The sequence below is a fragment of the Camelus bactrianus genome, chromosome 1 (genome assembly GCF_048773025.1).
Source record: "Camelus bactrianus isolate YW-2024 breed Bactrian camel chromosome 1, ASM4877302v1, whole genome shotgun sequence".
Classification (NCBI taxonomy): Eukaryota; Metazoa; Chordata; class Mammalia; order Artiodactyla; family Camelidae; genus Camelus; species Camelus bactrianus.
Window position 1 is genome coordinate 49,717,056 of NC_133539.1, and position 15,129 is coordinate 49,732,184.

General features: G+C 42.1%; 1 protein-coding gene and 1 pseudogene across 19 annotated transcripts in view; one reads left to right on the forward strand and one right to left on the reverse strand.

The window, feature by feature from the left end:
- The window catches only part of PHLDB2 (pleckstrin homology like domain family B member 2), a 207,479-nt gene that overhangs the window by 25,929 nt on the left and 166,421 nt on the right, over positions 1 to 15,129 (forward strand). The window lies entirely within an intron of this gene.
- On the reverse strand, positions 325 to 6,955 carry LOC123613071 (ubiquitin-conjugating enzyme E2 S pseudogene; annotated as a pseudogene).

The window sequence follows — 15,129 nt, forward strand, 5'->3', positions numbered from 1 at the left end:
TTAGTGAAGATCCACATGTAACAAGACTTTTATTTATGACCTAAGAGCACACTCATCAGTAACCCCATGGGCGGGACTTGTTTGGTGCAGAAATGATCTCAATCCTGTGTGTGAAGCCCTACGTGTTTGGATATGGCTCAGCCTATGGAAGAGAGAAAAACGTGTTCCCTTGAAGTTCCTCAACCAAGCACCTAGGCTGAAAGGAGGATGGGGAAGCCAGTCCAAATTCTTAGGGCCAGCAGCCTAGGAGGGAGCCCAATGCCCAAATAAATATTTTCACTTCAGTCCAAATCCTTGCTCAGCTAAGCTGTCCTCCCCATATTCCGACATCCCCGAGATGATAAAGACAAGCTCTTTTATCTCACGAGCCACTGCCAATCAACTATTCATCATCTGCCTTTCCCCAATTTGAACATTTTGTAGCTCTCAATTAAGATTTTGTTGGAGTCCTATCAATATATTCCCCATAACAGCCAAAGTGCCAATGGCACTGAGGCATGTTCAACATCAGGGGCAAGGATGTTAAAGAATGGGATTCCTCGTCTCCGGGATGTCCCAGGCTGAAAAATGCACTTGTGGAAACTGATGGTAGACTCTTAGGATTCTGGATGAGCAATGCTGTCCACAGCCTGCTGCTTTAGTATGTTTCCCATCAACCCCCTGTGTTTCATTCCATCTCGAAGCTGTATGATCCTTAGCTGCTCTGTTCCAGTAAGTGTTTGGGCAGATGGATGTAAACTGATGAAACACAGATGTTTACAGAGACAGAGATTAAGAACACTGCCGGGTTGGGTCTGTTTGACTAGTGATTGCCACAGTATCTCAGCAGTTTAGAAGATAAAGATAAATTAACCCATGAAATCTATGACTGAATTCTAGTTATTTTATTTTTTTTTAGCCTCTTATAGAATTTTACAGAACTTACCTCACTTTTCAGTATTCCTATATAGTATTTTAGAGAAAGAAGAAGAATCATCAATTCATAAGCGGAAAACTGAGGTAATGAGAAAGACAGACCAGAGCCACACAGTTGAAAATCACTGGTTGCAACCAGAGGCTTATGTTTTCCTCAGTAGAAGGTGCTTCCTCTGGGAAAGGTTCTCATTACATCATCAATGTTTTTTTCCAGATACCAGTCTCCTTTGGGATGTAGAAACTCTGTCTGAGGAAACATTTGTCATCCCTCAGAAGTATTTAGATCTTTGTTTTTTCTCCTGTTTTCCCAGTGTGTGTATATATTTGGGAATCCTTTTCCTTAGTGATTACCAATTAGTAAGACTATGAATTTAGTTCGACATTTATCTGTTACTATTTTAATGCAAATTAAGTGGCTGTCCTCTGAGATTCTATGACTTTAATACTATTTTTTCCCCAGAAATAACAATTCTTTTCGCTCAGCACACTTGCGCTTGCGCGCGTGTGCGCGCACTCACACACACACACAACAGGTTATAAGACTAAAAAAACCCAGGGTACAATGTACAAAATACTTTAGCTTATGCTATTATAGGACTACTATGACAGAACTTATGTTACTGTACCCATTTCACAAATGGAAAAACTTATTCAGAGATACAAAGTGACTTGCCAATATTACATGGTTCTTACATCACAAAGATAGAATTGGAAACCTAGTAAAAATCTGACATCTCAATCCAGGAACTTGCCAGTATATGCTGTGAGGCGCCTCCTGGAAGAAAAGCAAAGGGAGGCAATAATAAAACTCCTGGTCCCAGTGGGCCGGTCAAGGATCTGAGCACCTAGAGCCAAGAGATCAAACAGTTATTGACACAAATCCAGTAAGCCAGGGCAAAGGTTGGCAAGGGGGCTTGGTGTGGGTGAGCAAAGAAATGGAGCCCAACAGCCTCAAGGCACCCAGAACCTTCCTGCAGGGCCCATCACACACCTGTGTGCGGAGATCTCTTTTTTTGATGGCAGTTCTGGAACAGCTCAACCCATTCAGACCAGGGTCTTGGCAATCCAGGGCCTTGAGGAAGAAGATGCTGTGTGAGGTAAATGTATCCGTTTGTTATGGCTACTGTAACCAAGGATCACAGACTGGGTGGCTTAAACAACAGAAATTTTGTCTCACATTTCTGGAGGCTAGATTTTCAAGATCAAGGTTTAGGCAGATTGGTTCCTTCTGAGGGTTGAGGGAGAATCTTTTCCATGCCTATCTCCTTGGCTTCCAGGGGTTTGCTGCTAATCTTTCGTGTTCCTTGGCCTACGGTGCATCACCCTGATTTCTTCCTCGTCTTCCCATGGCATTCTCCCCAGGTGCATGTCTGTCTCTGTCCACAGGCCCCCTTTTATAGTGACATCAGTCACACTGGATTAGGGTACACCTTAATAACCTCATCTTAACTTGACCATCTGCAAAGAACTATTTCCAAATAATCACCTACACCACAGGTGCTGGGAATTCAACACCTTTGGGGGAATATAATTCAGTTCATAACAGAAAGGAAACGTTTCTCCTCAGAAAACATCTCCTAATCCCAAAAGTCATCCTTGAATTTGGTTTTACCTGCCTCAAACATAATGATTAGCCATCTTTTTTATAAAGATAATTTTTCTTTCATGTTAAGTGTTTTTTTTTAACTTTGTGCATTTTAACAAATGACCCTTTGAATTTGGTATCAGATACCCTCATCCCTGAAAAAAGATAAATGCTCTACTAACAAAGAAGGCCACCATCATCATGAGAATTCAGTACTTCTCTCTTATTTGAACTATTCACATTGCCAAGGACAATAAATATACTTTAAAAGGCTCAAAATCTACATTATTATTACTTATTAATTGTTTATTATTATTATTATTAAAAGGAGACCCTGGTCAGAAGAAAGTCTTTTCCAATATGATACTGGAAATTTCTACAAGTTGTATTTTCAAAAGGATTTAATTCAATACTTCTGATAGATTTTTTTAAAAATAAATTATCTTTATAGTAAAAGAAAGTTTTTTTTTTAAGGGAGGGAGGGGAAAAGAGAAGGATTAGAAGGAAGAAAAGAGGTAGAAGAGTAAACCCATGAAAGGGTGTAGCATATAAGTGATGAAGAATGCAGGTGTCTGTGTCGGTGGGTTAACCTCAAAGCTGGAAAGCTTTTTAGAGCTCCGTCTGCTGTCTGTTCTGTGGGCTGATGGGCGATTAGATCAGCCTGGTCCTAGCTCGACACTGGGAATGACATGCTTCTTATAAAGTTTGTGCCAGGAACCCAGCCAAGTCTAACATCTCTTTTTCATTTAAGTTAGCATTTTTCTTGGTTCAAATTCACAGGTAAAAGTTCCCTCCAGAGAACATCCAGGGTAGCTTTCTTCATCAAAGGGCTTACCTCTACCCTGAGAACTTTTGCCTTATATATACACATACTTCAGGGAAAGACAGGATTTCATAAATGAAACACCTCCCAGAGCCCCTCCCCACACACTCCCTCCACAGCCCCACAGGTCTGCTCCCCTGGAGGGGGGTGGGGTGTATGAGGAATGCAGAGAGATGAGAGCTCTTGGATGAGGCCAAGGAGCCCTCCTCTCTTCATCCCACTCATGCAAACCAAACGCTTCTGATTCCCAGCATATTTTTCCTGGGCTTAAGCATAGAAGCAAACAATGCAGTAAACAGGTAAGAAGCTATTTTTTTTTCACTACAAGACTTAAATTTGTAAAGGTCCGAGATGAGTCCTTGATACAAGAAGACAGCAGGAAGTTCAATGCTCTGACAGTGTTATTCTCAGTATAGTCCGAGAACTACTTTTAGCCCAAACACCAGCAAAGCTTGTTAAATAAAATTAACGGTGCCCCAGGCTCTGCTCCAAACCAACATAATCAGAAATTCTTGGCGTGGGAACTCAGGAATCTCATTTTTATCAAGTTTCCCAGGTGCCTTCCATGCACATTAAAGTATGAGCTCCACAGTGTGACCCAAATGCACACGAGGACAGCCCAGGGTTCTGTGCATACGGGTCCCAGTATGTACTTGAGGGTCCCTCGAGGACTGATAAAATCAGCCTTTCTAGAAAGCTGGATTTTAGATAGGGTTTTTCTTGACTCCTGGTATCTTTGCAAAATGTGTTTCTGCACCCTGATGTTTTCTGCTGCACTTCGAAGATCGTATGTACCATTGGATTATCATGAACTGTTTACCTGAATTTCTCCTTCAGTCAGAGACAAGAGCTTATTATTTTTATGCCTTTATATATCTCTTGCCTGGCAGAGTGCCTGCTTAATAAACCTTTGTTGCGTAAATAAATAAACCTAGCTGCTTTCCTTATCAGAAAATTAGCAAAGCAAAGGGTTTCTGCTTGTTGTTAGTAAGTTACTGAGATTTATTGCAGAACGGGTTTAATATCAGGCCAGGTCTTGTTGGATCTTTAGCTTTATCCCTAATATCCTACAACAGTAGCGTTTCATGGAAAAGAATCTAAAAAGAAAATGCATATATGTGTGTGTATATGTATAACTGAATCACATTGCTGTACACCTGAAACTAACATTGTAAATCAACTACACTTCAATACAAAATTAAAAAATGAAAACCAAACAAAAACAAAAACCAGTAGGGTTTCATTACAAATGCTGCCACCACCATCTCTTGAGTCAGAAATTTGATTATCCACCCTCCATTCACTCCTCAGTGGAAAAGCTATGCTTAACAGTGGATAGGGTAGCCAGAAGGAGCCAAACGGGCCTAAGTAGAGAAAAAAAGTGAAAATAGTGTTTAGTGTAGTTTATATATCCAGTCATCCCTAGGTATCCGTGGAAAGATTGGTTCCAGGAATATTTTCATCCATTGTGTCCTTCGGGCTGCTCAAGTTCCTTTGATACAGTGGTGTGGTATTTGCACATAACCTTTTTTTTTTTCTTTTCCAAATTTATTTAGAAAAACACATTCAGGTCCCAGTAACCCTGTGCCCTTCCCCACCCCAGTCACAATTTAAATAATTTAGAGACAGAGTTGGGGTCAGGTGGGGGGAGTGTGGGAGAGGGAGGGAGGGATGGATGAGAGCCCACTACACTCCCTCAACGCCCGCTTCTTGTCCTTATTTCCCTTTGCTGCCAGCTTCTTACCTCACTTGCCTGCGTGCTTCTTGGCCATGGGACCCCTGGCCCCTCACTGGCCCCCAAGGGCCATGGGGTGGGTGCAGGAGGCTGCAGCCACGCTGGCCCTCAGCCCTCCAGCTTCTGAGCCCACCTGCAAGCCCATGGATCTCTGCGTGCAGGCGCAGCTGGAGGGGTACCCCTCAACGCCCTCCAAGAGCAGGCAGCGACTTGGGGTTAGGGTGGATCAGCAGGCACTTGATGGTCATCAACACATGCCACATTCCCAGCTCAGCTGTCCAGTCCCTCTTGAGCACGTTGACACAGATCTCACCATTGGCGTCCACACTTGGGTGAAAGATCTTGGTCAGGATTCTTGAGTGGGGAGGTAGAAAAGGCCTTCCCCAGCAGAAATTTCATGCGGAACAGGCCTCTGGCATATGCGGTCCCCTCGGGTGGCTCAAGCTCCTTTTATAAAATAGTGTGGTATTTGCACATAAGGTACGCACACCTTCTTGTAGACTTTAAATCATCTCTAGATTACTTACAATACCTACTGCAATGTAAATACTATGTAAATACTTACTGGTGCCTGGCAAATTCAAGTTTGCTTTTTGAAACTTTCTGGAATTTTTTCCGAATGCTTCTGACCCAGGGTTGTTTGAATCCTCCAATGAGGAACCCGCAGATACGGAGGGCTGACTGTATTCAGTAGGAAAGTGACCCCTCAGTTTAGCCAAGGTCTAGGAACAACTGTTGATGGCACCTTGATGGTGAGGCCCTTTGCACTGTTGCTTCTCCGAGTGCACAGGGACTGCAGACTCAGGAGAGAAGAGAAAGCCAGTGCCTGGGGGAGTGCCTTCCTGGCTGTCTCCCCTCCCTCCCTTCTGAGTGCTCTCAGAGCTCTCAGGGGGGCTCTGGGAGACACTGAGAGGCATCTGGCTGCTGAGCTCTAGAAATGCATTTCCCACCGGGTGCTTCTCCAAACATGCTGTGAGGCTGCAGAGTTACCCTCTGACGAGTGACACTTCAGGGATGGTTTAGTGGTTTAGGAAATTGATAAAGTCAGAAGGAAGCAAATGAGTTTGATCACAAGTTCTGGGGCCAATCAACATTCTAGGTCCAGGAAACTGATGGAGATCAGACAGGAAAATGCTGGAGATGAAAGCACCCAGTGTCTTGGCACATCTGGTTCGAGATGTGCTGACTGAAGAAGTGCCAGGACTAGAAATGTGAGAAGAAACACAGGGTCCTGGGAAAGGGCACTGCTGCGGGGCTTGGGCTGGTTTTCATGGTTTTTTTTTTTTTTTCCTGTTTTCTTCCCCCCAAAAAGCTGAAATAAAGTTGACCTGAAATAATTCTAGTCATGTGTATATCCTAACTCTGGCACATTCTTTATCATGTTAACTTCTCTTTATTGCAAAGAACATTCAGTTTACTGGACCCAAACATCATGGTGTTTTTAATTTAAACAGAGGGTCTTGCCAAACCCAGCCCTAAGAGAAATATTTTCATTATCCAGCTCTTTTATCAACTCCACAGCTCGGGTGTGGCTTCAGTCCCCTGCTTGTCAAGCCTCTGTGCTGCTGAGAAACCAAACACGATGGCCCTGAAACAAGAAAATACTTTCAATGCATTGGTTTCCACCTGTGTCTGATGTGAGAGACACGCCACAAGGAATGAGTTGCAGAAACAGGGGAGCCAAATTCAGATATTTATATTTAATAGTATTATGTGTGATTTAAAGACAGTATAAGAGCTTTATCATAAGAATTGCTAATAATGTTGACAACCATAGGTATCAGTTATCGAAAAATGACTATTGCAGGGCGCTGCTCTGGTGACTTTACAGACGTGTCAACTTCCCTATAACCTTATTAGTAGATATCATCATCATCGTCGTCGTCGTCGTCGTCATCATCATCTTCATCATATATAAATGAAAGCAAAGAGCAGACAGATCAAAGGGAGATGACTTGACCTATCATTTTGCCAGGTGCCTGGCTGGTCCACACCCTTAGAAAAAAAACCTCAAGAAGCCTGGTCTAATGTAGTTAGTCGAGACAGTTTCTCTCCATGGATTAAAAAGGTGAGTAACCATGGAAGAGAATCATAGAAGGGCATGTACTGAGTGAGTCATGAAGAGTGGGAAGATGCAGAGTATGGGTGCTGAGGTGTGATCTGAATTGGATGCAGCCCCAAGCACTCTGATAGCAGAAACGATGTTAGAAGAGGACTTTGGAAACTCCCCACGATAGCTAATCCAGGTTTTTGGCAGCCTCTCCCAGATAGTCCTCTAATTGTACATTTTTTAAATGTCATGCAATTCACGTGCATGGAATCTGGTTTATTTGGAAGGTTAAATAAAAAGGAAAGTTGAGTAGAATGACCCAGAAATGTAATTATAGAACGGGATATAATGAAATTTTGGCTTGAGGTTCGATCCAGAGAATAATTATTTTAAATATGTTTTTCTTTAGTGTATAAATCAGCAGCATTCTTATATTTTTCTACAACTGCATTTATGTTTACACTTTGTTGCCCAGAATCTGTGTTGAGTTTATGAAAATGGGCACTCATTTCTCAATTAAGATGTTTAAATACACCTCACTGCTTTGCTGTAAAATTAGCCCAGAATTCTCAAAGCCGCTGGTGCAAGTTTTGGAATGCATTTAGCTCTTTTTCAGAGAGAGTGAGCTCCCCCAAAGCAATGCCAAAGGCAGGAGATCTTTAAGCATAGTGTCCAGCACAGAGCAAGCTCCCGGGCTGACGCTTGTGAGTAACTAGAATGAGGAATCCTGAGAACTGCTATTTGAGACGGTGTTCTTGAAGATCTGGTGTTATTTAGTTGTGGACTGGGGAATTACCTATACAGTTGGAGTCCAAATGGATCTGGGCAAGAATCCCCTTTATTATGTAAACTTTGCGGAGTCCTAGTCTAAGTCTCTGTTAGTCAATTAAGTGGGACTAGGGGGGGAGGAGAGGAAACAGGAAAAGGAAGATAGAAAAGCAAAGTCTTTCTTTAGTACGGCCCATAGGACAACATTTCAATGTATGGGAAGTCCCTTTCTACTCTTGTAACATATTTCCAAAGTATCTCTGATTTATAGGCTCTGATATCTATTTTATATGCCAAATATTAAATTCCTATCTGAGTGCACATTCCTACAGTTATGTCTCACCCTCCAGGTTGATCCAGTGGGGATCTCCCATCAGCATCCCCCAAAAGTCCACCTTCCTGAGGGTGACTCTTTCTTTACCAAAATACTGAATCAACTGCAACTTAACTTAGAAACTGAAAGATGTGAAGGAAGGGATTTGTAATGATTCATCTACCTGGATGTGGAACTTGAAGAATCCAGGTCAGTGTTAAGAGTGTAAAGTAATCACGGTTCACCCTGGATGTTGCACACGAACTTCACCTGGCCTCGGCCGTGGGGAAATTTAACAGTATGCGTTTCCTTTAGGTTTGGCAACTGGCCCTGGAGCCAGCGGTAATTATTGTGCTTGCTCCTTCCTGGTCTTTCTCAGGAAAAGAAGAGAGAAATACATTCTGTCCGAAGAGGCTGAAGACATTTAAGTCTTGGAGATATTACGGGTTTGGTTCCAGATCACCAAAATAAAGTGAATATTACAATGAAACAAGTCACATGACTTTTTTTCTGTTTTTTTGGTTTCCCAGTGCATGTAAAGGTTACATTTACACTATATTGTAGCCTAGAGTATGCGTTATGTCTCCAAAAAATGTACGTACATTAATTTAAAAATACTGTATTACTAAAAAATGCTAACCATCATCTGAGCCTTCAGCAAGTTATAATCTTTTTATTGGTGGAGGGTTTGAATACCCCAGACATGACACAGATATCCAAAGTGAGCAAATGTTGGAAAAATGGCACTGAGAGACTTGCTTAACACAGGGTTGCCACAAACCTTCATTTTATTAAAAAAACAAAACAAAACAAAAACAAAAAAACCCACATTGTATCTGTGAAGCATAAGTAAACAAGATATGCTTGTATGTTGCTAAGGAAATAAGACAGATTCTTAGCCTAAAAAAGCTTATAGTCAAGCTAAGAAAATTTGGAAAAGTGTGCACAGTTTAAGAGCCAAAAGAGGAAGAGCCACCACACAGCATAAAAAAGAGACGACAGAAAGGCAAGCCGAGAGTCAGTCCCACGCGGACATACGGGAAGCCCAGACAGAAGGGCTTTGGGAGAAGACAGCAGCATTCGTCACAGAAGTTCTGAGAAAATGAGTCCTCTATGAAGACAGGGCTGCTTGCGAGTGAAAGCTGTATCTGCTAGTGAAGGAGATCTCCACTACGTCGCACAAATAAGGAGTCAATTACTGAAACGGAACCAACATGATTTCTTAAATAAGGATTTATGTTCTTTTTGTCTTATAAAACAATGCAAATCATGCAGAATATCACTTGAAATTAATCTTCAGCTCTAAACTTTAGACTCAGTTTATGGTATTTCTTTTCTCTTGTTTTCTCACAAAGCGACAGTTAGTACTGTATCATAAATCAGACCAGTCTTCTCTCAAATGTGAATATTTAGAAGAACAAAGTGGCCAAAGGCACTTTGGTTGCAGATCTCTAGAAACAGTTCTTTCATTCTCTGTTCATCTCTATGAGATTTCCTTCAATTATGTGCTGTATTTCTTTTTCCTTCTAAAGGATGCTGGCTTGTGATAATTCCATATGCGTCATACTCTCCACTTTTTGTTTGATGCCATCTGTTTAACACAATAGAAAAGAATTAGGAGCCCTATCACGTCAGCTGAATTCATCTGATCCCCCTCCAAAGAAATATATGGCACTATTCGACTGGGGAAAAATCATGGGTGCTAAATCCTTTAACTAGTTTCAGATGTGAAACACGTGTTTTTCCCATAATGTAGATGTTACATGTTCTTTTACATCACTGCCCTCCCTTTTTCCTGGTAAACAGACTAGCTTTTGGCAAATCAAGACCATTTGACAAGCCCTACAAAGTGTGTTTTATAAGCGCCGGAGTCAGCACAATCTTGGGGAGAGCGCTCAGTTCGCCTGCCTTCACAACCAACCTGCTTCCTTGAAGGAGTCCCATAGCCTCTCATTTTGAAAACAGATATACTGTCATGGGCTGAATTAGGTCCCCCCACCCACCGCCAATTCATATGTTGAAGTTCAAACTCACAGTAGCCCTGAATGGGACCTTATTTGGAGACAGGGACTTAACAAAAGTAATGAAGTTAAAATCAGGCTACCAGGGTGGGCCTAAGCTGATGTGACTAGTGTCCTTACAGAATGGGGAAATTTAGACACAGACCCCCAGACCGAGAAAACACCACGTGAACATGAAAGCGGTCACCTACAAGCCAAGGAGAGAAGGATGGGACAGCCCTCAGAAGGAGCCAACTTTGCTAGCTCCTTAACTTCAGAAGTCGACCCCCAAAACTGTAAGACAGTAAATTTCTGTTGTTTAAGCCACCCAGTTTGTGGTACTTTATTACGGGAACCCTAGTCAGCTAACACAGATAACTATTACACATCCACCTCACTGGGCCATACTGAGGGTTCCGGGAAATATTCCAGGGTCCAACCCAGCTTCAGGGCTGAAGTTGTCCTTCCTAGAACACTGCAATTGACCGATTTCAGTGAAATTGAGACAATTCAAGCTCTCGTGTGAAATGCACTTCCACCCTCACCATGGTGTCCATGGCCTTAGGATATCCTGTACAGAGCATCTCTGCTTACTACCCAGGACTCAAGACAGGCCAGTTTGGGCCTAAGAAACCCAAGATCCATTCTGAATCCCTAAAGAAAACATGACAGTTTTGTAGACAGACCTGGGCAAAACCTATAACTGAGAAGTTTATGGAGATCATGCTTTCTCCTTGATTCTCTTCCATCATCAGATCCACTTTTATCCCTCTGCAGTTCTCTTTTGCTCACACGGAGTTCCTTAGTGACTCACCTTTGCATTCACTGTGTCCATCAGGCCACTCATGCAACCTCTCTTTGGCTACTCCTCCAATAGTGGTTCTCAAACTTTAATGGCATCAGAATCACTTGAAAGAGCTTTTAAAACTCAGATTATGAAGCCCTAGTCCCAGAGTTTATGATTCAGTAAGTCTTAGGAAGCACTACCAAGTTTCTGGGTGATACTGATGCTGTTGGTCTGGGGACCACACTCTGAGAACCACTGCTATGCAATATGACATTTCTGTTTCAGTTTTCCCTGATTACGTCCCTGCAAGTTCTCAGGCTCCCAAGGTCTCTATGCTTAAAAAAGCTCTGGCTCAGATCATCTTTTGCCTCAGCTACATAGGTCCGCAGCCATCCCCGATGTTGGAATACTTAGGGCAAGGAGCGCAATCAGCTGTGGCCAGTGACGGACAGGGTTGTGTGGCCCCACGTTTAGGGGCTAGTGCCCCGTCCATTCTGTAGGTTTTATAGGTGGAGCCATGAGCCAAGGGCTCTGACGTGTGTCTAGTTTATGAGATGTGGGCCGAAAGTTTATTTGTAAGTCAGATATTTGTCACAGTTAGTTCTTACACGTTGGCTTCATAGTACACATTACTAAAAGCCACAGTGTCTCAGAATCAGATTGAAGAGCATCATACTGAAGGAAAAGCACATTCATAGTCCTGACTCAGGTTGCTCCAAACTCTCATGTCACCGAGATTCTTCAGGTAAATCACAGTGGGCCGGGGCAGACTTGTAGCTTTGACGGCAAGAGGGTGGGGTCCAACTCAGCAATAGCATCAGAGGTAGAGACCAAATCTACAAGGGATGCTAGTATGTGTTCTTACACGTGGGTAAATTAATTGAGTGTGAGTCAAGTTCTGTCCCCTACGGCATACTGAATCTTGGTCCCCGCTCTGGGCCAAGCATAGCGCTATAACATACAGTAGAATGAATGATTTCACTTGATCAATGAATAAATGATTATCATCCTTTACATTTGTGTAGTTACTTGGAGTCCTTCCACTGGCATTATCTCTGTCATCATCTTAATGTATGGAATTTGCTCTGAAGTCATTTTTCAGCTTTTATGATTCAAGCTGATATCCTGTGGCCTGGTGACAGTGATACCACAAGTAAATAAAAGTCTAGTTGCTAAAACAATTTCAAAATAGAACTTCTTTACTTATTTCTGAAGAATGATCAAGGGAATCCATTGATCATGGTGATCACTTCTTTTTCATTTCCTTACTTCTCTCCATCTGCTTTTCTCACACCCAAGCCTCTTTGGACACTCCCAGGAAAGCTTCCTGCCCACAGCTCCAGCCCACATGCCTCTCATCCTTTTGTATCTTTTCCCTTTTCTTCCTAGTTTTGTAACAAATTGCATATCAAGTGCCCTCCTAAGGCAGGAAGAGTTTGGAATACCCATGTTTTGCCCCAATACTGAACTTAATTTGGGAGTTTTATCAGGACTCCCCAATAACAATGCTCTCTTCCCAAGAGCCCATTCTTCTAAGCAGCTTTGCTTTAGCTTTTGAAGTATTTTTGTCAAATCACAATTGAATCTTTCAAAGGTGGACACTCACAAAAGGGCTGGGCTCATGTGATGATGAAAATGATCAGTAACTTACCCAAAATGATTCAGTTGAAAGCAATTCTCTTCAGCTTCTGCTCTGCAGGTGCATTTCTTTCTCCCCACACTCTCAACTCTCAAATTCTTAGGCATGGAAGTTCTGAGGGTTTTTATATTTAATCTAGAAAAGAATCAAGAGAGCTTTGCAAGGTTTTCTCAAATGGCGCAAACACCCCCCTTAGTGCAGAAGAAATGCAGTCCCTTGTGTTTGAAGTCTGCGGTGGTGGATGCAGACAGTGGCAGTACCCCTTATAGCACCAAGCTACTCCGGACAAAGGGCTGTGTCGCAATCTCCTATTTTGAATTTATCAAACAAAGAGAAAATGGCTTAGTTCTAGCTCCCTCAGGCAAAATCTCTGTTTACTGATTTAGTATCTCAGGAATGGGACAGGATCCGAGGCCAGGACCAAGGGGTGGTGAGAGGATTTGAAGGAGAGAGACAAACTATAAAGCTAAAAGTCGCTCCTAGCATCCAAATGACGATAATAATAGAATGTGGAGATAGGCAAGGACTGACTTTGCACTTGATAGCAAGTGTTCAGATTTCTACTGAAAATGGCCTTAGATAAACATGAAACCTATTACTCCCAGTTAAATAACCGGTCTTGGAAAGGATGCTAGTTTCCTGGCAACTGCGTCAAACCTTGATCTAGTCTCACAGCTCGTGGTCCCCAGTTGCAAAATGGAAAGTGAGAGGGAGGAAAAGGAGAGATGCTCTATACCTGCATGTGTCCGCAGAAATGCTGACTGCTCTTTGAGTTCAAGAGCTCAAGTTCAAGCTTTTAGAATTAATTGAATTTAAGTTTTTATTTTCATTATTCCTCAATCTGGATTGCTCTCCACCCTCCTCTTCACTGCAGCAAATTCTTGCTTATCTTTTTGGTTTCAATGTAAACATCATTTATGCCAAACAGCCTTCCCCTGGGTCTCCCCACCCGCCTTTAAACTAGGTGAATTCCTGCTACAGCTTCCGTAGCTCCAAGTGCTGATCCTGGCAGACGACGTATGACATGTCTGCTCCTGCTCAGTGATTTGTCTGTCTTTCTGATCGATGGTGAGGGCAATGACGCTCTCTGCTTTCCGCACCATTTAGAACAAGTGCTTAGCACACGTGAGGTGATATCTAGAGCTTTGGTTTTGTTCTCCGCCTATTCAGAGAGAAGAGAAATTTTGAAATATTTCTATGCATGGTCTCCTCTTTTTTAGGGATCTATATCAATATCTATTTGCTATTATTGTTTAGTTTGAATTAGTCTTTACACATTAACCTCATGTTACATATGAGCTTGTCTTACTTCCAGTTTTATTTTTTGTTTTTCTTCTTAGATCCTATCTGCTTTTCCTTCCTCTGTCCCCAGGGGCCATTCCAGGACAGAACTTTCTAAAATTCCAAAGCCCTCTGTACTTCAGAATTTTGAGAATTCTCGTTTTACGTGTTTATTTCTAGAAACTGTGCTTGCGGGAGTTCTGAGGTCTGTGGCTTCAACTTCAAGGTCATGGGAAAATCCTTACTGTTCAGAAGGCGCTTCCTGGAGCCTGGCAATGAGTATGTGCAGATGCTCTACTGGGTGTTAGTAGGAGAGACACCCTTGATTACCTGTGCTTAGAGTACTTCTCCCTGAAATGGGTCACCTCAGTGGGCAATTTCATCTAAAATGTCCACTTTGCTTTTGAGTTTACTTCTATTTTTCTTAGTAGTGACCGGTTTTTAAAAAGGAAAGAATAGAACAAGCATTGCTAGGAGGAAACTGAAGCAGGAGCAAGGTTAAGAGATAAGACAAAACATCTCCTTCAAGTGTGTTCAGGTCTTCAGGTCCAGATTATTCAGAAAAAACTTGCAGATCAATCAGGAAGCTCCCAGGGAGAGAAATCTGTTTGAGGGAAGCATGCATGACTTTGAACACACCTGCACTCCAGGGACAGAAAAGTGACCCTGATAGAGAGACGAACAAGCTTGCTGTTGATCCTGAGCAAGAGTCTAGAGCATTAAATCGCCGATTCGCAGGCTGTTGGGTCAGAATTTCTTGACTTTGTCCCAAAGAAGTTGGTTAAAATCAAGTTTTGTCAAACTGAAAACACTACATCAGTTGAATACCAAAAAGGAACTTTTATCTCAGTAAGACATTTGACAAAGTTTGTTATCATATCACTAAGAACCAGATGGTAAACTGAGGACTATATGAAAGCACAATGGGGTAGATTCAGAGTTGATTGAACAAACCTATTAAAGGAAATGATTTAGTAGATCCATGTCCTTTGGAAGGAGCTCTCTCACGTGTCATAATGCTCACTCTGCCTGGTATTATGATGATGATAATTTAGATGATACTTCTCAAAACTGCCAAAAGCACCAAACTGGGAGGGAAAATGTGTTGGTTAATAAAATCAAGATCAAGATTGAAAGATATTTTAACTGGCAATAAATTTCATTGCCAACATCCCATGAACTTACAATTAAGGACACATGTGTAGGAAGTAATTTTTATTCATCCAATATTCT